Source organism: Lampris incognitus, chromosome 21 (assembly GCF_029633865.1).
Source record: "Lampris incognitus isolate fLamInc1 chromosome 21, fLamInc1.hap2, whole genome shotgun sequence".
Lineage (NCBI taxonomy): Eukaryota > Metazoa > Chordata > Actinopteri > Lampriformes > Lampridae > Lampris > Lampris incognitus.
In genome coordinates, this window is record NC_079231.1 from 9,336,891 (window position 1) to 9,350,648 (window position 13,758).

Sequence of the window (13,758 nt, forward strand, 5' to 3'; positions counted from 1 at the left end):
TCACTTTTCAAGCCCCTTGAGGGCGTTTAGGCAGTTTTCTTGATTTTGATATACTCTGTTGATCGCCATGGGGAAATTCTCTGCATTTAAGCCATTCTATAGCTGTGTTGCTAGGAGCAGTGGGCAGCCACTGTGCGGCACCCGGAGACCAACTCCAGTTCGTCTTGCCGTGCCTCGTTCAGGGGCACAGACAGGAGTATTAACCCTAACATGAATGTGTTTTTGATGGTGGGGGAAACCGGAGCATCTGGAGAAAACCCACCCAGACACGGGGAGAACATGTCAACTCCACACAGAGGACCACCTGGGATGACCCCCAAGGTTGGACAACCCTGGGGTTCTTGCTGTGAGGTGACAGTGCTAAGAACTGCACCACCGTGCGTATGGACCCAGCAGATGGTGAAAAAATAAACCACTTATTTACTTGGAAGTTTTTCTTGTTTGATTCCCCCCCCTTTTTCTCCCCAATTGTATCTTGCCAATTCCCCCACTCTTCCGAGCCGTTCCGGTCGCTGCTCCACCCCCTCTGCTGATCCAGGGAGGGCTGCAGACCACCACATGTCTCCTCCGATACATGTGGAATCGCCAGCCGCTTCTTTCCACCTGACGGTGAGGAGTTTCACCAGGGGGACGTAGCGTGTGGGAGGATCATAATATTCCCCCCCAGTTCCCCTTCCCCCCGAACAGGCGCCCCGACCGACCAGAGGAGGCGCTACACACCCACACCTGGCTTCCCACCCGCAGACACGGCCAGTTGTGTCCGTAGGGATGGCCGACCGAGCCGGAGGCAACACGGAGATTCGAACTGGCGATCACCGTGTTGGTAGGCAATGGAATACACAGCCACGCCACCCGGACGCCCCCGTAAGTTTCACTTTCTTGAGTCTCCTTTACGTCTCCCTTTCGAGCACACACACGCCTTCAAAAACAAGGTGATGGTGAAATGATTGGCTGTTATTATTCTTATTATATCATGAGTTCCTCTGTCACGATGAGCATGATGACACATCCGAGAATAATTAGACCAATCACGTCTGAATTGAAAACCCTCCAGAACAGGTGAAAACCCCCAGAGTCTGAGCTCCATAACAACTCACAGAAAAGACAACCTGGTACTGTAACGGCTGCCGAGGGATTCGGACAATGCGTTAAATATCACACGTGTGGTATTTGCAACCTGACATTTACACAGATCTTAACCACGTCCTGTAGTTTGCAGAGCAGGGCGACTCCTGCAAAGAGCACGACCGCCTGAACCTCTGGAGGGCCGAGGCTTCCATGAGGTGAGAATATGAACAGACGACACATGCGGGGGCGCAAGACTAACAAACATTCTTCCACATTTGTTTTTTAAACTGGTGCACATTTTTTCCGTTCTGTTTTCAAATCAAGTCCATCTGTGCATCGCCGTTGTTTTTCGGATTGTTTTCGTGTTGGTTCCACAAATTCTCATGTGACTAGAGGTGTTGACATGAGTGATTTAATCACAGACAAACCATTTGGCGTGTGATTCTGCTGCGTCACCCATTCATTTAGTGTGAATGTATTCATGATGGGGCAGTAAAACATAATGACAAGAAGGAGCACAGGACCGGGTAAAAGAAAGGAGTAGACACCAACAGAACAGATTGTAAAAGACGAGACCAATAATAGCATTGGAAAACAGGCATGAAACAAAAAAAAAGAAAATTTGTGAAAAACAGCTGTGAAATCCCTCCTTATGAATGTGATTTTCGGGGTTTTTTTTACTTGGCAAGGCTTTCAGAAGTTCTCTGGTGTGTGACTGGATAATCTTTTACTCGCCAAATTCTCTCATGACAGCACTTTTAACTAGGTGGGTTGCTAACATGGGGCACTTGTACCACTTAACACCTTTTTTGCCCATCTCTTGCCCACTTCCATGCAGCGTTAACGTGAATATTGACTGACTGCAGTGTAATGCAGTTGCACTTGTTTGCATAATTCTGCAGGTGTATATTCTCACCTGAGACACACTGGGGATGTGTAGTTGTGCAGTAATGAGGTTGCTGAAACTCTTGCAAGAGCTCATTTAAGATGCATTGTGGTTGCAAATGAACCTGTTTCTGCAAGCCGCAAACGTCTTCTGTCCGGTTCTCTGGGATGGGTAAGAAATACACCACAGTCCAGGAGGGCGGTTTGTCATGTTACGTGGGGAAGCAGGTCCATTTTGGATTATAGGTGCAAATACAGTGTGGGCAGTGACGCACCGGCCCCGTTTCCAAACCCAACAGTAGCCCATTGTGTTAACATGCAAAGCTTGATGTAAAACCCACACAGACTGGCCTGAATGTAGAAATTCTGTACACAGAACACACAGACGCCGACACACACTGAATAATGACTGACTTATTCCCCTTCGTGTTTTGGTGATACCGTTGGATTATGATGTATCATTGCTGAATGTCTAACCGATGTATTTGTGTAAAGGTGCCATAGCGTCATTGAAATAAGTTCTTTTGAGTAAAAATCACTTAAATTTTTTTTTTACCCCCCCCCCCTTTTTTTTTCTCCCCAATTGTATTTGGCCAGGCCAGTGCGGTCACCTCACAGCAAGAAGGTCCTGGGTTCGAGCCCCAGGGTAGTCCAACCTTGGGGGTCGTCCCAAGTCGTCCTCTGTGTGGAGTTTGCATATTCTCCACGTGTCTGCGTGGGTTTCCTCCGGGTGCTCAGGTTTCCTCCCACAGTCCAAAGACATGTACGTCAGGTGGATCGGCCGTACTAAATTGTCCCTAGGTGGGAATATGTCAGCCCTGTGATGAACTGGCGGCCTGTCCAGGGTGTCTCCCCGCCTGCCAGGATCGGCGGCTTGGATAATGGGTGGATATACTTGGCGAATCGCCCCACTCATCCGAGCCGTCCGATACATGTGGAGTCGCCAGCCGCTTTTCACCTGACAGGGAGGGGTTTCACCAGGGGGACGTAGCGTGTGGGAGGATCGTGCTATTCCCCCCAGTTCCCCCTCCCCCCTGAACAGGCACTCCGACAGACCAGAGGAGGCGCTAGTGCAGCAACCAGAACACATACCCACATCCGGCTTCCCACCCGCAGACACAGCCAATTGTGTCTGGAGGGATGCCCGACCAAGCTGGAGGTAACACGGGGATTCAAACCGGCGATCTTCGTGTTGGTAGGCAACGGAAGAGATCGCCCCGCCTCCTGGACGCCACTTAAAACAACATTATTTATCCTTTTTTTCAGATTATGTATCAGAATTTATTGTAAAATGCTGTAAAAAGTGTAAATCGGGCCTTCGTGGTAACATTAAATCTCGAGTTCTCTGCACGTGTAATTGTAATTACACGTGCAGAGAACACGTGTGCACAATTATTTTATTCATACATCGTGTCCTTCGTGAGGTTTTGTGTACAATGTATTTCTAAAGCAGCCAAGTCTGCCGACAAAAGGAGAAGAGAGGGTTATTATGCAGCCAGTGGACAGTCCTTCAATCTCCATGGCTACACAATTGCCAATATGAACCCTCTTCTCCTTCATATCGATATATTTCCGTCCTTTGACCTTGTTACATGATAGCCAGAGTGACTCATTCACTCGTTTGTCACCAGCTCCTGCGGTTCGGATGACAGGGCCGTCCGCCCGGCTCTTCCTCTCTGAAACTGAATTACCAGACCGGGAGGGTTTGCTCAAACACACGAAGAAGGAATGGATGCTATCTGCACCAGCGTAAACTTAAACTGTCCCAGAGATGCAGGCCGTGTTTTGCAAGGCCGGGTCGGCGGACCTGAAATTGAGTGCTGCCTGTATGTTTTGTTCATATGAAGGCCTCGGTGGGATTTTTAATTTTTTAAAATATACTCAATTTAAATGTTATATGACTATTCTTTAAATCTACCAGAATTTAGGAATGAACCCAGGGGTATATCTGGTGTCTCAAGCCAAAACTGTTTCAACCCTATACACCTACCACTCAATTGAAATGTTATACCACATGTAACACAAGCATCAAAGTAGCTGAAACAGAAATGGACAAATTGAAAAAAGAATGAGAATAATAATGACAGTAGATTAAAATAAAAGCTTCACATGAAGGAAAATATGGAAAATGATTGGGGGGCAGCTATGCAAGATGGGTTTGGTCACGTGTGTGTGTATGTGTTATGGCATTAGCCGTTAATAGAATCGATTGAATAATTCCGAAATATATTTGATCAAACTGTTCTAGTTGGTTATTCAAATCTGACGGCTCGGGTGCTGAATGTGATTTTCCCCAGCCTCACCTGCTGCCTCCTGTCTGTCAGGAAGTTTTTAATCCACTGGCAGATGGGGGCTGGTACAGTGAGCTGGATAGGTTTGGAGTGGAGGATATCTGGAACGATGGTGTTGAACGCTGAGCTCAAGTCCACAGACAGGACCCTTGCATATGTCCCTGGGAAGTCAAGGTGTTGGAAGATGTAGCGCAATCCCATGTTGACTGCATCCGCCACTGATCTGTTCGCTCAGTAGGCAAACTGCAGGTGAGAGAGCAGGGGGCCTGTGATTTCCTTCAGGTGGGCCAACACCAGTCTCTCAAAGGATTTCATGACCACAGATGTTAGGGCTCACCCACTCCCGTGACCACATCACCCCTGTCCCCCAGAACTTCCACTGGCTCCCTGTCCCACAACGGATCCAATTCAAAGTTCTTCTCCTCACTCACAAAGCCCTCCACAACCAGGTCCCTCCTACCTCACTGACCTGCTCCACTACCATACTTCTTCCTGCACCCTTCGCTCCTCCAATGCCAACCTCCTGTCTCCACCACACAGGACCAAGCATAGGACCCCCTGTCTCCACCACACAGGACCAAGCATAGGACCTCTGTTCTCTACCACACAGGACCAAGCACTGGGCCTCCTATCTCCACCACACAGGACCAAGCACCGGACTTGGGGCAACAGAGCCTTCTCCATAGCTGCCCCCCCAAACACACCAGAGACTGCACTGATCTGTCCACATTCACATCATTAATCACAACTCACCTCTTCAGAATGTCCTTTAATGTTGATTATTGTGTGTTTTATGTTTTTGGTGTGTTGCTTTTGTTTATTTTACCTTATGTAAACCATCTTTCAATACTCTGAATAACGCTGTATAAATAGTATTTATTGTTTCTTATTATCATCTATGAAAAAACATAAGTGAGTCATAAATGAGAACATAAATGGGAACTTTTATGCATGCCAATATTTCTCCAGCAACCATCTCTTGATAATAAGGGTTGAAAATCTGTACATTTGACTCGGTGAGCAAATAAATTACCTGGTGCTCATTTCTGCGCCACATTTTGGGATGCGAGAGGGTTCATGGCTTTGATAAATGGCCTGTTCGCCCCATCATACCGTGGATAAACCCCCCCCCCCAAACAAACAGGAAAGAGGAGGAGTCTCCAACGAGCCCCTCTGATCGGCTCTGCCACCTTTTTCCCTCAACTGTTCCTCATCTCGTCTGGAAGTTTTTTGACTTGCAAAGTGTGAACTTACCTTCAAAGAGCAAGCTGTCCCCCTCGCTGTGGCGCCGCCGCCCTGTCATCTTGATTAATGTATGTCACCAGATGCATTGCCTGCAGATGACTATGCTAATAAGACTTCCCAATAAAAAAGCAAAACATTCAAGGCCTCCTCCTGGGGAATAAGTCCAAAAGCCTGTTTTCCACTTGACATTAACATGCACCTTGAATCAAGTTGAGATATGATGTAGCTGCATTTCATTTCTGGCTTGCATCAGAATGCGTCGCTGGTATGAACACTCAAATATTTTCCCTCTTTATTTCCTCCCTGCTGATAGCTTAACACGTCCCTCCCTCTCCAAGTATTTGTCCTCCAAAAGGGACAGTAAAGAGACCGCCTTGAGTTTTTTTTGCTGACAAACTTTGTTCCCATCAGCTGGTCAGTTTGAGTGTACTTCCTGTTTTAGTCTGAAGTTTAAAGTTAATTTCTCCCCTGTAGTTGTTTTATGTGGAGGCACATTGTGTTAACTGTTAATTTCCTCTGCTGAGAAGGTTATTTAATTGCCCTTATTTGTCTTTCTCTAAGCAAGGTATCCAAAATGGCAAAAACAGATGGACATGTTCACACAACATTCTGTGAGCAGGTATGTCCTAAGCAAAGGAATGACTAACTAGATTTTGGTTGTGTAATTCTACATTCTTTTTGAGATATTAAACTTTTTGATTCAAAAAAATTAATTGAATTAAATGGCAAAATGTTTAGAAATCACTACACTACACTACAGAGGACTGATGATAAGATGATTCAATTTATAAAAACAATTTAAACCTCTGTAACCAAGAAATTGGCTTTTCCCCTTTATTTATTTATTTACTTATTTATTTTTGGCTTTCCCCCCCTTTTTCTCGCCAATTGTACTTTGCCAATTACCCACTCTTCCGAGCCGTCCTGGTCGCTGCTCCACCTCCTCTGCTGATCCGGGGAGGGCTGCAGACTACCACATCACTTCTTTTCACCTGACAATGAGGAGTTTCACCAGGTGGATGTAGCGCTTGGGAGGACCATGCTATCCCCTCCCCCCAAACGGACTCCCTGACCGACCAGAGGAGGCGCTAGTGCAGTGTCCAGGACACATATCCACATCCGGCTTCCCACCCGCAGACACAGCCAATTGTGTCTGGACGGATGCCCGACCAAGCCGGAGGTAACACGGGGATTCGAACCGGCAATCCCCATGTTGGTAGGCAACAGAATAGACCGCCATGCCACCCAAATGCCTGTCATTGTATTCTTACAACAAATTTGTCTTCTGTATTTAACCCATCCTATGTTAGAGGAGCAGTGGGCAGCTGTAGTGCCCGGAGACCAACTCCAGTTCTTCTTTCCATTGCCTTGCTCAGGGGCACAGACAGGAGTATTAACCCTAACATGCATGTCTTTTTGATGGTGGGAAGAAACAGGAGCATCCGGAGGAAACCCACACAGACACAGGGAGAACATGCAAACTCCACACAGAAAGGACCTGGGACGGCCTGGGGTTTAAACCCGGTACGTGATCGCTGTGAGGCAACAGTACTACAAACTGCTTTAGATAACGAGTAGTGTGTAGTGGGGAACTTACACTTAAAAAAGTCCACCTCTGCTAAACCGGACAAAGAGGTTGAGAGAAAATTGTCTCCTGCTTTGTTAAAGTGGTTGTTAAAGATTGTTGTACAAAAACAAGACGCGCAAGAATTTGCCGTTACTTGCAGGATCAATGCGATTAGCACATACATACACACATCACGATAGACAAATCGACGTTACCTTTATCAGTGTCGGCACTGTCATCGTCAAAGTGGACCTTTGTGGTATTTTTTTTTCTTAACTGGGTAGACCTGCACACTAAAGCAAGGAGAAATTGAAGATGATATTTATTACCACTCTTTCAGCATTGCCACTATCAACTATATGTTCTCATGTTGTCTCTAAATGGAGAAGTTTGGCAGCCCTTACTCACTTTGCTGCATTTTTAAATCCGCCAATATCACCGTTTGATTTGTAGGAGCGTACGTGGGTTCAGTTGCCTTACAATCTGTTGACTTGTACCCAGCTGAGTTGGAGTTTGCATGCGCAGATGTTTCGCTTAAAGTCAGCCAGCCTACTGCATATGTGGGGATATGTTTCCTGTACACAGCTGAACTGAGTTTTGGCCCCTTTGGCTGTTAACTCACCAAAGTTTGTGCTTTGATTCTAATGTGAAGGTTGGAATGTATCAGAAGTTGTTTTTGAAGCTGCAATCTGTGAATCACATAACCCTGAGGTCATAGTTCATTCTCTAGACGTGCTTCACCCGGGGTTGTGTGTGTGTGTGTGAGTGTGTGTGTTTCGAAGGATTAATTGTGGAGCCTATCGAAGCATGCATTAGGAAAGAGCCAACCATACACCCTAGACCAACAGTCCATCACAGGGCCCACATACACAGTCATTCATACATCAGGAATCAGGAATACTTGGTCGTTTCATTTCATGTACGGAAATTAAATGAAATATCATTTTCTCCAGCCCACAGCAGTGCAACACAAAGACAAAAACTACAACAACTGCAAGAACATGCATATCCAAACTAACACATATATCCAAACTAAACAAAAAAATCAATGTCCAAGGGCAACGCCAGTCAGGATGACTGCCAGTCTGCATGGGCTAGCAGTTAGCTTAGCCTGTCCCGCTTCCGCATCCTGTCAGACCACCCTCGATGTTTCCTCTTCAGGCGCCGCTCCGGTCAGGTTCGCGGTCCTTAGGCCCACCGAATGCCGCAGACCAGGCTCCCTCCGCCGATCCAACGCTAGCTCTCCCAGCCAGACACCCTTGACACACCTCCCCACCCTGCACATGACGACACTAAAAACACAGTCAGCGCTAGGCGAGGCCGCCGCCATACCGCCCTCGGTGTTATCGGAACTGCCGGTCTGCATGAGCTAGCAGTTAGCTTAGCCTGCCCCGCTTCCACATCCTGTCAGACTGCCCTCAGTGTTACCTCTTCTGGCACAGCTCCAGGCAGGGCCGTGGTCCCTGGGCCCATAGGACGCAGCAGACCAAGCTCTCCCACCCAATCCAGTGCCAGCTCTCCCAGTCATCAAACAAAGACAAAACTTAGACGCAGACGTGGACAAAGACTTTGCATGGGTTAGGCTGCCGCAAATGTGAATTCACGCTGCCATCTTCCCACACCTATTCACACCTGTGGGCAATTTATAGAGTCCTGTTCTCCTAGCATGCAAGTCTTTGGACCGAAAAATACAAATACAGGCAAAACGTATAAACTTTACACAGGACCTTGTTGCCATGAATAGGAACTATTAATTCACTGTATCATCCAAGTCATTGGTAAATTTATCTATAGAGGATAAAGCTTGTGACAATGGCTTTTCAAGTAAGGGTTTAGCTTATTTACTTTCCTTCAGAAGGCATCATTGTTTAAGTTTGAGTTGTCTTTTTTTTGCGAGTCTCTCTTCATTTTAGACTAAATTGTTGTTAAACACGATCCCAAAGACATTACCTGCTTGGTTTTCTGGGCACTTTTTTTCTGTCCATCTGAAACCAAAACAAAACACAACCTTTGTTTGTTCTGTTTTTTGTAAATCAGACCCCTAGGGCTTTAGGTCAGTTGACCCAGCAGTGTCATCCACACCGTTTGCTGTCATCTCTCATCTCCATCTGACTGCCGGGATGGTCTCCTTCCCACTGAGTCATACAGCAAATGTGTTGGATTAAAAAAAGTTTGAAAAGAAGCATAAATGGCCCGGAGACATGTCAAAGAGACAGCATTGATGTGTGTGTGTGTGTGTGGGAGAAAGAGAGAGCGTGTGTTTGCCTTCTTGTCTTTATATATGCAGTTTATGTGTGTACAAGTTTTTTTGTTGTTGTGAGATTGTGTGTGTCTGCGGCTGTTAGGTTATGTGTTAAGTGTGTCCGTGTGTTGAGCATGAGGCAGCATCTACAGACCTGAACGAACTTACTGACACTGTGACATCTTACATCAGCTTTTGTGATGACATGTGTGCCCACCCAAACCTTCTGTAATTTCAACAACAATAAGCCCTGGTACTCAGCTAAACTCAGCAGCTTCTTCAGGCCAAGGAAGAGGCCTACAGGAGTGGAGATGGGACCCTGTACAGTCAAGCCAGAAACACACTGACAAAGGAGATCAGAGTAGCCAAAAGAGGATACAGTGAAAAGCTAAAGAACAGGTTTTCAGCTAATGATCCAGCGTCTGTATGGAGAGGCCTGCAGGACATTACCAACTATGGGAGACCACCCCCCAACACTGCAGAGAACCATCAACAGGCTGATGACCTGAACGTGTTTTAATGCAGGTTTGATAAGCCCACTCTCACACCCCTCTCCCTCCCGGTCACATCACACAACCGACTGACCCCCCTGCCAGCCACTCTCCTCCCCGCTCTCTCCTCCACCCGCACTCAGGATCTGTGTTATGATGTGCGCCATCTCTTCCAGAGACAAGACCAGGAAGGCACCGGGCCTGGATGGCGTGTCACCCTCCTGTCTTTAAAGTCTGTGCTGACCAGCTGGCCCCCATTTTCACATTGATCTTCAACAGATCACTGGAGCTGTGTGAAGTCCCCCCAGTCCCCAAGAAACCCCGTATCACAGGATTAAATGACTACAGGCCCATTGCCGTAACATCTGTGGTCATGAAATCCTCGAGAGACTGGTGTTGGCCCACCTGAAGAAAATCACGCCCCCCGCTCGACCCCTGCATTTTGCCTACCGAGTGAACAGGTCAGTGGATGATGCAGTCAACACGTGATTGCACTATATCTTCCAACACCTCGACCCCCCAGGGACATACGCAAGGGTCCTGTTTGTGGACTTCAGCTCGGCATTCAACACCATCATCCCAGATATCCTTCACTCCAAACTCATCCACTTCACTGTACCGGTCTCCATTTGCCAGTGGATTAAAAACTTCCTGACAGACAGGAGGCAGCAGATGAGGCTGGGGAAAATCCCAACCAGCACCGGACAGTCAGCACTGGCGCCCCCCCAGGGACTTGTGCTCTCACCTCTACTTTTCTTCCTCTACACAAATGACTGCACCTCAGGTGACCCATCTGTTAAACTCCTGAAGTCTGCAGATGGCACAGCCATCATTGGCCTTATCCGGGATGGTGACGAGTCTGCATATAGACACAAGGTTGAACAACTGGGCCTCGGGTGCAGCCATAACAACCTGGAGCTGAACACGCTCAAAATAGTGGAGATGACAGTGGATTTCAGGAGAAGCCCTCAACACTGCCCCCCCCTCACCATACTCAACAGCACAGTGTGTGGGGTGAAAACCTACAGATTGCTGGGTTCCACAATCTCCCAGGACCTAAGGTGACCATCCAACATAGACACAGTCATCAAAAAGGCCCAGCAGAGGATGTACTTTCTCCACCAGCTCAGTAACTTCAAACTGCCTCAGGAACTGCTGATTCAGTTCTACACTGCCATAATCCAGTCTGTCCTGTACACATCCATTACTGCCTGCTTTGGTTCGGCCACCAAACAGGACAGGGACAGACTACAACGGACAGTTAAGTCTGCAGAGAAAATCATTGGTGCCGACCTGCCCTCCATTCAGGACTTATACATCTCCAGAGTCAGGAAACAGGCAGGTAACATCACTGCAAACCCATCACACTCTGGTCACAACCTGTTCCAGCTCCTCCCCTCTGGTCAGCGCTACCAGAGGGGAGGAGTTCCCCAAAACAACCAGACATAAAAAGGTTCTTTCTGCAAGCTGTCATTCAGATGAACGCCTAACTGTCAAATAAATCCAACTATTTTGTATATACTATATATGTACATTTTACGTATACTGGTACACTCTGTCATGTCCATCTACCTCAGACATGTATGTAAGTAACCTATCTATGTAGCATCTCTGATATATTCTCTCCACCATTGCACCTAATCACCTCTTATTTTGCCTGTTTATAGTCAATACTTGTGTATATATCTGCAGATTGTTTTGTTATTCTATGTTAAGTACACTGAGAGAGCCGCGGAACTGGAGTCGAATTCCATGTATGTGCAAACCTACATGGCCAATAAACACGAGTCTGATTCTGGTGTGTACACATCCGTCTAAATGCATATGTGTGTGTGTGTGTGTGTGTGTGTGTGTGTGTGTGTGTGTGTGTGTGTGTGTGTATCTACAGATAAATGTGCTGGTCTGCCTGTGTCTGCGTGCACGCTGTCTATCCATTAATACATTTCCCAGAAGCTGTGGCTGTTGGACTTGATCTCTTGCCATTGGAAGTCAAAGAGATCACCCAGAAAGGCTTGGGTGGAGGACCTAGATTGAGGGAAGCAGGGAGGAGGTTGATGTTGACAACTGGCCTATACAGATGGAGCTCCTCAGGGAAGGGGGTGTCCTCATGCTCAGCCGTTTCATTGAGCGTGGCATCCCATTTCAAACTAGGGCAAAAGATGGCTTTTCAAGGAGTAAGTAAGCACTGGTTTTTAGTCTGTGTTTGTCTCCTGACATGTATAAACAGGATAAAAAGATGTGTAGATGCAGAGGACAGTGATGGAGGTGTCCATATATGGAGGCTATAAAGGGGTGTAGACGTAGACCGTGTTGGAGGTGTCCATGTATGAAGGATATAAAGGGGTGTAGCTGTAGACAGTGATGGTGGTGTCCATGTATAAAGGATATAAAGGGGTGTAGATGTAGACTGATGGAGGTGTCCATGTATAGAGGATATAAAAGGGTGTAGATGCAGACAGTGACGGAGGTGTGGGTCAGACTGAAGATAACAGTGTTGTAGTAGAACATCTCGTCCCAGCTTCTCTCGTCTTCTCAGAGAGTTTAGTTTCTAACATCGACGCGTCGTCTTTCTACTCACCTCATATTTTATTGGTCCAACACGCTGCACGTCACGTGTCGCCTACATCACACGGGGTCTTATCAACTTTGAGACCACTTTCACAATTCAGAGGGGGTCGATGATGTGTGTGTTCTCTCCAGACCTAAGAAAAGGCATATAGATTTTTTTGACTTCCTCAAAGTGGCGGTGTGGTATTTCTTTTCTTTTCTTTTTTTTGTTGTTGTTGTTCATCCAAAGGAGTTGAACCAAGTGCAATTGGACTTGGTATATATCCGTGAAGACGTTTCGCCTCTCATCCAAGAAAGGTATTTAATCATAGTTGTATTTGAGTACGCTAAAGCCCTCAAAAATTGTTTAAACTTGCTGCTACCTGCCTGTGCAAGACAGTCAGTTCAAAGAGACTCCAAAAACACTCAACCGCTAAGTGCAGTTTTTGGCGGGGTATAACCCTGCGACCTTCTCAAGCAAATTAAATTTGACCCATTCTGTTTTTAAACGGTGGAGAGATGAGTATTATCACTGGTTTACTTTTGAGTTGAAATCTTTGAGTACATTGTTTTAACTGCCTGTCTTTTTCGGTGTTGTTACATACTTCCTGTCTTATCTGATAGATTTGTAGAGCTACAGTAGAATTACAGTTTTGCATCTGGTACCGGCCCTGTTGGTTTTAAACTACACCCATGTTATCTGGGCTCAGCAGGAAGTGCTGGCCTATGGATTCTTGTTACTGATTTTGGCAGGCTATCTTAAGTGGGAATATGGTCCACCCGCTGCCAGCCCCCAACCTTCCCTGAAAAAGAACAGGAATTAAGCATAGAAATTTGTTTGTACAGAACGTTTTATTGCAAGGTTAGAAAGTGCGATAAAATAAATGAATGAAAGGACACGAATGAGTTCTGAGGATAGGAACACCGGCACTGCTGATCCTCCTCAAAGTCAAAACAGCAAAAATTAAGAAATCATATTGAATGCCAGAACACATGGAAAATATCACCAGAGTTGAGTCAATAGAAACTTGGAAAATAGTTTTAACTTATGTCATAGTAAAAGATGTGTGGGTTGCGGGTCTTGTGTGTGAGATGCTAATTACTGTTATTTATGGACATGGATGGAATATATTCACAACCACACAGATGGGAGTCATGTCCTCGTCCCCAAGACCATCAAATAAACCAGAACATTTAATGGAATCATTTTCGCTGCATCTATATTACTCTCAGCTGAAATATATGATAGTGTTGACATGTGAAGCTGTGGGTTGTGGATGGGATTGCGTGACGATTTTCACATCCAGCTATGGAAAAATGGCACAGCAGCAACAAAACGAAACTAACAAGTGGTGGCAGGCACAACAAACCCAGCTGATGTAATGACTCTTACCTGCAGCCTTTGACTTGAAATCGAAGGAA